Consider the following 11,188-nt stretch of genomic DNA (forward strand, 5'->3'; position numbering starts at 1 on the left):
ATGTAAGGACTTATATGACTTATGGGAGATATAACCATGATATAACATGTAAACAATCGATGAGAATTTCTTACCCTAAGTAGTACAACCATCTCTATCCCATCAAGAGAGGATCAATATATAGAAGGGGAGCCCCTTTGGTGCTATCTAGCTTTTGATTTAAGGCCTATAGGGATATACTATGTTGAACAACCACTAGATGAAGATGCCTACATGAATCCCTATGTGGGTTATGAAGAGGATGCGATCTTGTCCCCATGGATCATAAAGTTGTCCCAATTATATTGCTAGGTGGGAAATGAGGTGGAGATTTGGGCAATGTAGGGAGGAGATTACACATTTGCCACACTTCTTTAAGGTTTTCTAGAAACATAGGATATAGAGAAGGTGGATTGAAGATGCCATGAGTGTTGCATTACACAATTGTATCTCAATTGTCTTGGGTGAAAGACATCCGTGGGTAAAGTCATAGCGCCCTTTGCACCTTTGAATGCTTATAGATTTGAGATGATCATCAAAGTTCCAAGCACAATTCCCCTAACTTCAATGAATAAAGTGCAAACTAAGATTAGAGTTGAAAGTATCCTTGGCCTTTAATGGTGGCCAGTTCAGTCATGGGCAAGAAGGAGAATGACTAAGATGCCTCCCTCACCAACTTGAGATGACAGAGAAGGTTATCACCAAATTTGGTTTCAACATTCATGGGACATATGCTACACATTCTTCAACCTACATTCATGCACCTCCTTTACTTTGGCATCATTGGCAACAATGGTGTTGGACATAGTGTGGAAGGCTTGAGTTACTCTAGTCCTACTAGGTTTGCTAATCTGATCCAACCATTCGAGTAATTTTTTTTCTACTGCAAAGATGAGTCATCAATAATGTCTTATTAGATAAAGGTTCACATGTAGATGTTATTACAATGGCTACTTGTAAGAAGTTTGGCCTCAATGGAGTGGGATTTGGACCTATTCTTGGTTAGGATGGAAAATTAGCAGCACATAAGATCTTTGGAGTGCTTTGCTCCTTGGTGTTTGAGGTGCTAGCATCATATTCTTGGTCTCATTTGTGGTGTTGAATATGGAGATAGTAGGTGAAGAAACATTGTTGGGAAGTCCCTAACTCTGCCAAATCAAAGAGTCACAATTGTTGGGAAGTCCGTAACTCTGCCAAATCAGAGAGTCACAATTGGGATGTGAATCACTTTAGGATTTGTTGGGGACACCATAAGATAAAATTCACTTTAACAAAGGTCACAATTCTAGCTCTAGAATTTAGACCTATTCTATGAAACTATGAACATGGTGGAATGTGTAGATGATGAAGAGGAGGCCTTTTTGGCAACAAAGGTCAATCTAGTCCCTATATATTTATTAGAAGTATTTATTGAGATATTTGCAATCACACCTAATGTAGCCTCTTTGTATGAGGCAGTTTGGGCTGAAGACATGCAAGCTGCAGGAATCCCATATGCACAGAGAGGGAAAACTGCTACCCATCCAGCAACTATAAAGCATTGTACTTGACTACCAATTTTTCACACATATATGATGAATAAAATATCATGATGCTTTTCTATCTCACTTAGTGTCTTGGTCATTGTCAGTTTCATACTCAAGATTGTGTTTATGAGTCCAAGCTTTCATATTGGAACCTAATTCACTTGAGTAATAGTTTCAGTCTATGTCATCATGAACTTAATCTTCATCTTCCATCTGCCATAGCCATGCTCCAGATCTGTGTCTTTTAACAATAATTCATATTGGTCAATAGTAATTGAGGAAAGAATTGGATGAGGGTTTAGTGCTAGAGAAGTCTTTTTAAAAGGTGGAAGCATTCGACCTCATTTTTCATACAAACTGGATGAATCCAGTATAGTGATGGCATATGTGCACCTTGATTGACACATCCATAAAAATTTGGTGATTGACTACATCTCAAATCACATGACAGCCTTAACAATGAGCTATCATATGGACCCATCTGAACAAATTTGTAGGTACAATGCTTGCCTTCAATAAAAATATCCAATAATGAGAGTTTCTTTTATCAATAAGATTATTCCTTAAGCAAGGGAATTTGATGACATTCGAATAAACAAGTACATGTGTCCAAGCCAAAGTGAAACCTCCTTCATAATTATCCATAAGCATTTTTCTATAAACCCCATTGTGGTGTAAACACCCCTAAAGTCTTCGAAAACCAAAGCTAGATCTAGTTCTGGTCCACATGCAATTGCATCAAATGAATTTGTATATGGCAAAGTTGGTCACAAGCTACTTTGGGTTGAATTTATCACCTTGTTGGATCAAGCGATATGGATCTCTTGCAAAATCATTGTATCCAAGAAAAATAAGAAGCTGAGGATTCATATTGATTATAAGAAGTCAAATGAGGCAACTATTCTTGTCCTATTTTCATTGCCTATTTGGACAATATATTGGATGCAGTAGTTAGTCATGAAATGTACTCTTTCTTGGATGGATTAGTGGGTACAACCAGGTCCTATTAACTCCAAAAGGCCAACTTGTTGAGCTAGTGTGTAGTCAACAATGGAACATGAGTGGAGATCCTGTTGTTTTGAGATTTCAACCTCCTTTGGATGATCCTTGTGCAACTTCTTTCACTCCATGCTTCAATCCACTACAAGCTCCAACCTCCATAGCCAAGAAGAAGATGGTGGTGATGATGAAGATGGAGATGGAGAAGTCAAGAATGGTTCACCCTTTTCCTTCATGTTCTCAACCTTAATCCATCACACACACACACACACACACACACACACACACACACTCTCTCTCTCTCTCTCTCTCTCTCTCTCTCTCTCTCTCTCTCTCTCTCTCTCTCTCTCTCTCTCTCAATATAACCAAGCAAGCAAGAAGCAAATGTGAGCAAGAGAGCTTCTTTCATTCCATGCTTCAATCCACTTCAAGTTTCAACCTCCATATCAAGATGATGATGGACATGGAGAAGTTAAGAATGCTTCACCCTTGTCCTTCGCACTCTCAACCTCAATCCCTCTAATTCTCACTCTCACTCTCACTCTCACACTCTCACTCTCACTCTCCCTCTCCCTCTCCCTCTCCCTCTCCCTCCCTCTCTCTCTCTCTTGCACACACACACACACACACACACACACACACACACACACACACACACACACACACACACTCTCTCTCTCTCTCTCTCTCTCTCTCTCTCTCTCTCTCTCTCTCTCTCTCTCTCTCTCTCTCTCTCTCTCTCTCTCTCTCTGTGTGTGTGTGTCTAGAAGCAAGCAAGCTTTTAACCCCATTTCAAGATGGAGAAAAAGAAGTCCAAGGAAACTCCAAATGTGGATACAAAGGAAGAAGCATGAAGTGAAACGACAAAAGGCGCAAGGGTGGCCTCAAAAGCTAAGTCAAAGGCAAAAGCACATTTTTAAATGCAAGGCACCCCTAAAACTTTTGTAAAAGAGCATCAGGCTCCCTCCTATGCAAATTGTAAAGGGTAGACAGGCGTAGGTAAAGAGAAAGGGAAACTAGAAGGGAACGGAAAATAGGACCTTGTCACAATGGCCGATCATGTAAAAAAGGGCATGGGTGCCCAAAGGGATAAGGGTTTTGTATATAAACTCAAAAAGTGAATGAGAAGCTCATTATTTGGTGTGTGGCTAAAGTGGACTCTTCTTCTTCCCTTCTTCTCTCCTTCTTGCTTGCTTATGTGTGCTTGAGAGAGAGAGAGAGAGAGAGAGAGAGAGAGAGAGAGAGAGAGAGAGAGAGAGTGCGAGAATGTGTGAGGGTGAGGGATCTTGAGCTTGGAGGTGGAGTCTTGATGATGCTTGAGCTTGCATTAGGAATCGTGGAGCTACCAGCTTGCTTGAAGGAGGAGGCTACTCATTTGGGCATCAAGGTAAGCTCACTACACCCCGGTAGGATTGAAGGCGCATCAGCTAGGTAAGAGATAGCCATTTGTGCTCACTTGAAACACTTGAAGCAATAAGTGGTCTGGAAGCTTGTTGGTTTTATCTTGCTGCCTTGCCATTTGGGTTCTTATCACAGCACAACAAACCACAATGAGTTCTCTTTGAAGGACATTTCTTGCATAAAAGGTAAAGTGATTAGAAAGAAACACTATTAGATTATGAAATTGTATAAACCAAAAAATGAAAATTTTCACATCAATAAATCCATACATTCCATGAAAGAACTTCATGGATAATTTTTATTAAAAGAAGAAGGAAGTTCAATTCATCTATTTCTTTTGAAGTTCAACTCCTATTTGGTTTTTCATTCACCTTCCAATTTACCCCCTCCCCCTTGGAAATGATGAAAATCCTTCCTAGGATTGTGGAAGTAAAGGTGTAAGGGCCTTCAGTGTGTCCTTGGTGTGCCTCAGTATTTCAAGAGACAATCATAAAAGGTTGGGTTATACTGTAATGTTGCATGACTGTCCAAATCCTGTGACGAAATGCCCACATGTGTGATATAAGTCAATACGTTGGTCAAGAGATCTCTTGAGTTGATTTAGCTTGCAATGTGGAGTTCCTCCTCTGTTAGGATCCTATCCAAGTATGGATGTGGCATGATATTGTCTTCTAATGGTCGATTTCTTGTCATTGCTAATACCCTAAATGAAGTTGGAGCCACATATGTTTGGTCATACTTAGAAGTCTTGATGGCAATCGTTGCTCTACATTGGTCATGATTTGATAACCCTCTGGTTCCTATTGAATGCACAAAGTATACCACTTGCGTAAGAAATTGGACTCAAATTCAACTAATCATTGGAGCTCAGTAAGTTCCTATGGTGGCATGGGAATTTTGCTCTTCTTGAAGGATGTGATTAAGCATTGGCTCAAGGCTTGTTCTCTTGAAATTTCATTGGCAATCAACTCTTCTGCAATGATGGAGGCCTTTGTGAAGATGAATTCGTATTCTTTCCAAGAACATGACAATGAATGTACTTCACTTGCTTTGTGTTCATCAAGTAGGCCTAGGTCCAAGTGTTCGTAACTTTTAGTAAACAATGTGAAAGTTGAGTCTAATCATTGGATGCACACTACTAAGTCATCTCTTATGTCCATGCCCATGTTGGAAGCCAATTCAAGAATGGATCATCATCACTACGATGGCTTAAGGCCTACTAGTTGCTTTGGTTTAATTGGACTAGACAGGTTGGTATATGGTGCTTCTACTTTGGGATTCTCATCATGTTTGGTAAGCATGGTTTGAGAAGTTGATTGGGTTTGAATTTTGGTTGATGCTTTGTTGTTAGATTGTATAGAGTTATTAGGTGGGAGCTCATTGATGATTGGTTAAGCTTTTGGTTGATAAACCATTGGAGCACTCATGGATTGAGCACCTTCCTCTTGGGTTTTCTCTTACCTTGTTTTGATTTACATTTGTAGGCATTATTTTTTAGAGCTTGGGATTGAGGGGCATACATGCCACTTGTGAGTTTGGGCAGCCACACCAAGGTGTTACCTTCATAGTAACCTTGGGCACACAATAGAACTTTTGGGACCCAACACAGCCTACTCACATGTATACCATAGGAGCGCCCACTCCTCCATTTAGGTCTAGAGTGTGAGGCATAAACCTATGAGTTCCTAATGATTTAATTTTGTGAGGCTATGGTCTAAGCTTGGGGATCATCTTGATTGTTTGATCCGTAGCTTTGGGTGTGGTTTTTAGATGCTGGTGGGTGTGAGAAAGAGAAGAAGATTTTCTGTGTGTCTTACTCACCTCCCAACCAAACATACCCTCTTCCCACCTTCTAATTGGGTCTCTAGGGCCTATTTTCATAGTGCACCTGACCGGTGTCCTCAAATAGACAAGTCTTGCCCAATTTAGCAAGAAATCTGAGGGTATCCCCCAAGCTTTGGACCTTTGCGCTTCTTGCCCTTGTCCGAGACACACTAATTAATGGCCGTCTTGGGCTACTTGCCCAGTCGAAGGTTATTATGTCTAACATTCTCTCCCCCTTTCAAAAATCATTGTCCTCAATGATTAGTGATGGGAAGTGTCATCGAATCAAAGTTTTTGATTCCCATGTAGCATCAATAACTGGTAGACCCTTCCAGGCAACTAGATACTTGTGGAGAGTACGATTACGTAACCGTTTCTCTCTCCGATCTAGTATCATGTCTGGTCCATGGTCAACAACTGAATCGTGTTCCTACAAAGGTACCATACCATCAATTAGATTATCATCACGTGAGATATACTTTCTTAATTTGCTAACATTAAACACTGGATGAACACGACATCCAGGATGAAGCTCCAATCGTTAAGCTACATCACTTAGCTTCTGAATAATTTTCCATGGTCCACAATATCTTGGAGATAACTTTGGACATTTGCTAGTTGATAAATTAGACGACTTGGCTGGTACTTGGAGAAAAACTTTTTCTCCTAATTCAAAGATCCTACTTGACCTTTTCTTATTTGCAAAATGCTTAGTCCTATTAGCAGCTTGCTGTAGCTTGGCTTGAGCAATTTTAATATTAGCCTGTATGTTAGTAAGAAATTTTGCCACAGTTGGGCATTTCTCATCTGACCTTACTGTACTAGGAAAACTTGGATTCATTCCATAATTTATTCAAAAAGGAGACAAACTTGTTGCCTTATGAGGTGTGTTGTTATATGCAAATTCTAACAAAGACAAATGTATATCCCAATCTGTTTGTTCATCAGATACATATGCTCTCAGCATGTCTTCTAGTATTTGATTGACTCTTTCTGTTTGACCATCTGTTTTTGGGTGATCGCCACTTGACATGTTTAAAGACACTTTTAACCGACCAAAGACATGATGCTAGAAGTGACCAGTAAGCCTGACATCCCTATCAAACACAATGGACGTAGGTAGACCATGCAACCTAAACACATGATCAATAAACAAATTTGTGACTTGTGGAGCTTCCACACTTTCACGAGTGGCTATAAAATGAGCCATTTTACTGAAGCAATCCACTATCACTAGGATAGTGTCTTTTTGTCTTTGGGTTCTAGGTAAGTCGACAATGAAATCCATGGAATCCACTATCACTAGGATAGTGCCTTTTTGTCTCTGGGTTCTAGGTAAGCCGACAATGAAATCCATGGAAATACTTTTCCAATTAGATTTTGGAATTTGTAATGGCATTAGCAAACTTGGTGGCTTCACCTTTTTTGCTTTATTAACTTGACATTGAAAGCATTGTTGGACATATTGGCAAACATCCTTGGCCAATTTTGGCCACCAAAATGTCATTCTAACAAGCTGTATGGTATTATCAATACTAGGATGTCCTACACAAGGCACATCATGGCTATCAAACAAAACTTTCTTTCGTATTTCCCGTGCACTAGGAACATAGATCTTGCATTTTTGTTTAAGAAACCCATTCTCAATTGAAAAGTTCTTAAATGAACTTGCCTTATCTGAAATAATAGTAGGTAATGAAACAGAAGTATCTGGTCCATCCCTAATCAAAGAGTCTCGTTCTATGGCATGATAAATTTTTGCCATATAAGAGTCCTCTAACTGTTCTTCCTTTATTTCTTGAAGTAATAAAATTGTAAAGCTCATTTCATACATTATATGAGATAATGCATCAGCAACAACATTATCCTTACCCTTCTTTTATAGAATTTCCATATGAAATTCTTGCATCATTTCAACCCATTGAGCTTCGCACCCTCGAAGATCTGGTTGACTACAAAAATACTTAAGGGTATGATGATCTGTATAAACTTTAAAATCTGCACCATATAAATAGTGTCGCCAAAATTTAAGGCAATGAACAATAGCATAAAGCTCTTGTTCATGAATTGGCCAATTTTGTTGGCTTGGGAAAAGCTTCTCGCTTTCAAAAGCTGCAGGCTTGCCTTCTTGGCTAAGGATTGCACCTATTGCAATGCTACTTGCATCTGTTTCTAAAACAAATGGTTTCTCAGGATCAACTATCTTGAGAACAGGGGTAGTAGAAACTGCTTGTTTCATAGCCTCAAAACTTTCTTGTTACACTGATGTCCACACATAGGGCACCATATTTTGCAATAAATCTATCATAGGAGCAACTATATATGAGTATGTGTATATGAATCTCCTGTAGAATCCTGACAATCCCAAAAAGGAACAAAGAGCTGTTTCATTTTGGGATGTCGGCCAACTAAGTATTACAACAACCTTCTTGGGGTCCATCTTGATCCCATTGGCAGATACAATATGACCTAAATATTCTATCTCTGCTAAACATAGAATCGTCTTATTTGGGTTAGCATAGAGTTTTGCTTCTTGCAAAGTTTCAAAGATTGTCACCAAATGTGGCTCATGTTCATGGATACTCTTACTATACACAAGCACATCGTCAATAAAATCTACAACGAACTTGCCCATGTATGGTCTTAGTAAATCATTCACTAACATCATAAAAGTAGCAAGAGCATTTGTTAAATTGAAAGGCATAATCAAACACTCATATTGACCAAATCTTGTTCTAAAAGCAGTTTTGGAAATATCTTCATCTCTTACTCTAATATGGTGATAACCACTTTTTAAATCAATCTTACTAAAGATAGAAGCACCACCTAGAGCATCCAAGAGATCATCAATATGAGGCATAGGATATCTATGCTTGACAGTTATTTTATTTAAGGGCCTGTAGTCTACACACATTAAAAAAGAACCATCTTTCTTTTTTACAAGTAAAATAGGGGCTGCAAAGGGTGAAAAGCTAGGTCTAATCAATCCTTTGCTTAAGTACTCATCCACCGCCTTACGAACTTCATTCTCCTCCTATAGAAGACTCATCCTGAATGGGGATCTAGCAACTGGATTAGCTCCTGGGATGAGATCAATCCTATGCTCCATGTTCCTACAAGGAGGTAAACCAGGAGGTAGATCAGATTTAAATACATAAGGAAATTGGGATCTTATTTTACTTGATAAGGCCAAAGGGATACTTGTGGAACTTCCACCTTTATCCATGTCATCCTTTGACAGTCATTTAGAAATATTTAAAATATAACAAAAGTAAAGAGACTTATAGTCAATCTTGAGCACCTTGGTCATTAGGATAATCTTTGCTTCTTGGAGATTCGGTTCTCCACAAATCAATAATCGTTAGCCCTCGTGCTCAAATTGATAAATATGAGAAGAGAAGTCAATGATAGGTCTCTTCTTTGCATGCCACTGCTTGCTCAACACTAGGTCGAATCTTGCAAGCTGTGTAATTTCAAAATCCAATCTGTCCTCATAGGACTGGATTTGTACAGGGAGGTCAACAACTCACTGATCCCATGTCTCTGTACCCATCCCGTCAGCTAGCTCTACCGAATAACTATATTCTGAAGGGGTATTCTTAAGCTTCAGCTTCTTGATGAGATTAGAGCTAATAACATTATGTGAAGAGCTCGTATCAAATAAAATACACACACGGCATCCTGCCACTATGCCTTTCATTACAATGAGCTCAGTATCAGCAAACTGGTACCCCTTTTGTGCCTTAGGTGATAACACTGCATCTGGCACAGTTGGTACTTTCTTTGTTAACTGTGACGACTAGGATCCGTTCATGATAACCAAAGTCATGTGGAGGTGACTCATCTAGGTCATCTCTGGCCTTATCCACATCCTGCATTGGATTAAGCACCATTTGAGCACTAACTCTTGCCTTCTTGGAACAAGCCTTAAATTTATGCTGCCCCACGCATCCGTAACAGATTCCTTCTCTCATTCCTTTCTCCCTTTGTTGTGGAGTGAGCATGGATTTATTGTAGGCTCTCTCAGCCATAGCAGATACCTTCCTTTTGGTACATGTCATAGTCTTGATCATATGCACTTCTCTAGTGTCCTTCGCATGAGGAGCACTAGGTGCAACTGTAGGAGTAAAGACAGGGCGTGCACCTCTAGTCCAAGGAAATCTTTGGGCCTTTCCATCTTCAAGGACTAATGCAAGCTCCATTGCCTCATTAAAGGTTTTACATCTCTCCTTCTTGACAAGTGGCCTTAAGGTTTCTTTTAAGCCCATAACAAATTTATGCACTTGCAAAAAGACATGAATATGTTCAAGGACCTTTAACATAATATCTCTATACTTGTCCGCATATTCATGGATAGAGTAGCTCTTCTGAGCTATGAAGAACCACACATCTAGAGCCCTTGTCCGCTCATCTAGAGGGATAAAATTATTATAAAACTATGTCTTAAATGCAATCCAAGTATACGGCTCTGCATGATCCTGCTCAATTTTTTGCCACCAACGGTGAGCGGCATCCATGAGATTATATGTAGCTTGTTGTATCTTTAAAGCATCCTCATGAATATGGCATAACTTAAAACACTGCTCCCATTTAGAGAGCCAATGTTCCACCGCATCTGCAGTCCTTTGTGCCACTGTGCCATTGAACTTAGGCAGCTTAAGGTCTTTAAGCTACCACTTAGCTTCTGGCAACGGAGGAACGATTGCGGAGGAGTCATGTATAACTTGTGTGTCATGTATACATGCATCAGGTAAACTAAAGCCTTACAAATACAAATGTATTTCAAACAAATTCAAAGAAATAATAAAAATATAAGGGTTGTGCGTCTTTTGGGAAAAGGTGGGGTGGAGTGCATGACTAATTATGTGCTTCTTTCTCCCCCTTTCTTCCAAGATTCATACATTCTCCTCTTGTGTGGTGATCTGCCATATAGTGTTGTTTGCCTTTTTGTACTACCACAGACAAGTCAAATTCCAAAAGCAGAAGTAACCATTGAGCAATGTGTCCTATTGCAAATGGTTTGTTCACAATATAAATTAATGCTTGATGATCCACGAAGAAGGTAAAGGGTTTCACTAGAAGACTTCTTTACAGCAAACACCATTGCTAACCCTTCCCTCTCTGTTGTGGAATAGTTCATTTCTATAATCGGCGAGTTGTCTACTAGCAAAGCTCATTGGATAATCAAGGTTATACTCACCAGGCTAGCACAACATTGCCCCCATGGCAAACTTTGATGCATCAATGTGCACATGGAAGGTAATGGACCAATCTGGGGCTCTTAAGATATAAGCAAAAGTTAGAGCTTGTTTAAGCCTTTCATAGGCTTGTTAACGTTCTTTCGATCCACTCGAATACTATCAATAGCTTGTATAAAGATCTAGCAATCGATGCATAGTTCAACACAAATTGTTGGTAGTACCTTGTGTGGCCTAAGAAGCATTGAACTCCCTTGAAAT

The sequence above is a fragment of the Lygodium microphyllum genome, chromosome 5 (assembly GCF_053477565.2).
Source record: "Lygodium microphyllum isolate KBCC chromosome 5, Lygodium_microphyllum_v1.1.10, whole genome shotgun sequence".
In the NCBI taxonomy this organism is placed as follows: domain Eukaryota; kingdom Viridiplantae; phylum Streptophyta; class Polypodiopsida; order Schizaeales; family Lygodiaceae; genus Lygodium; species Lygodium microphyllum.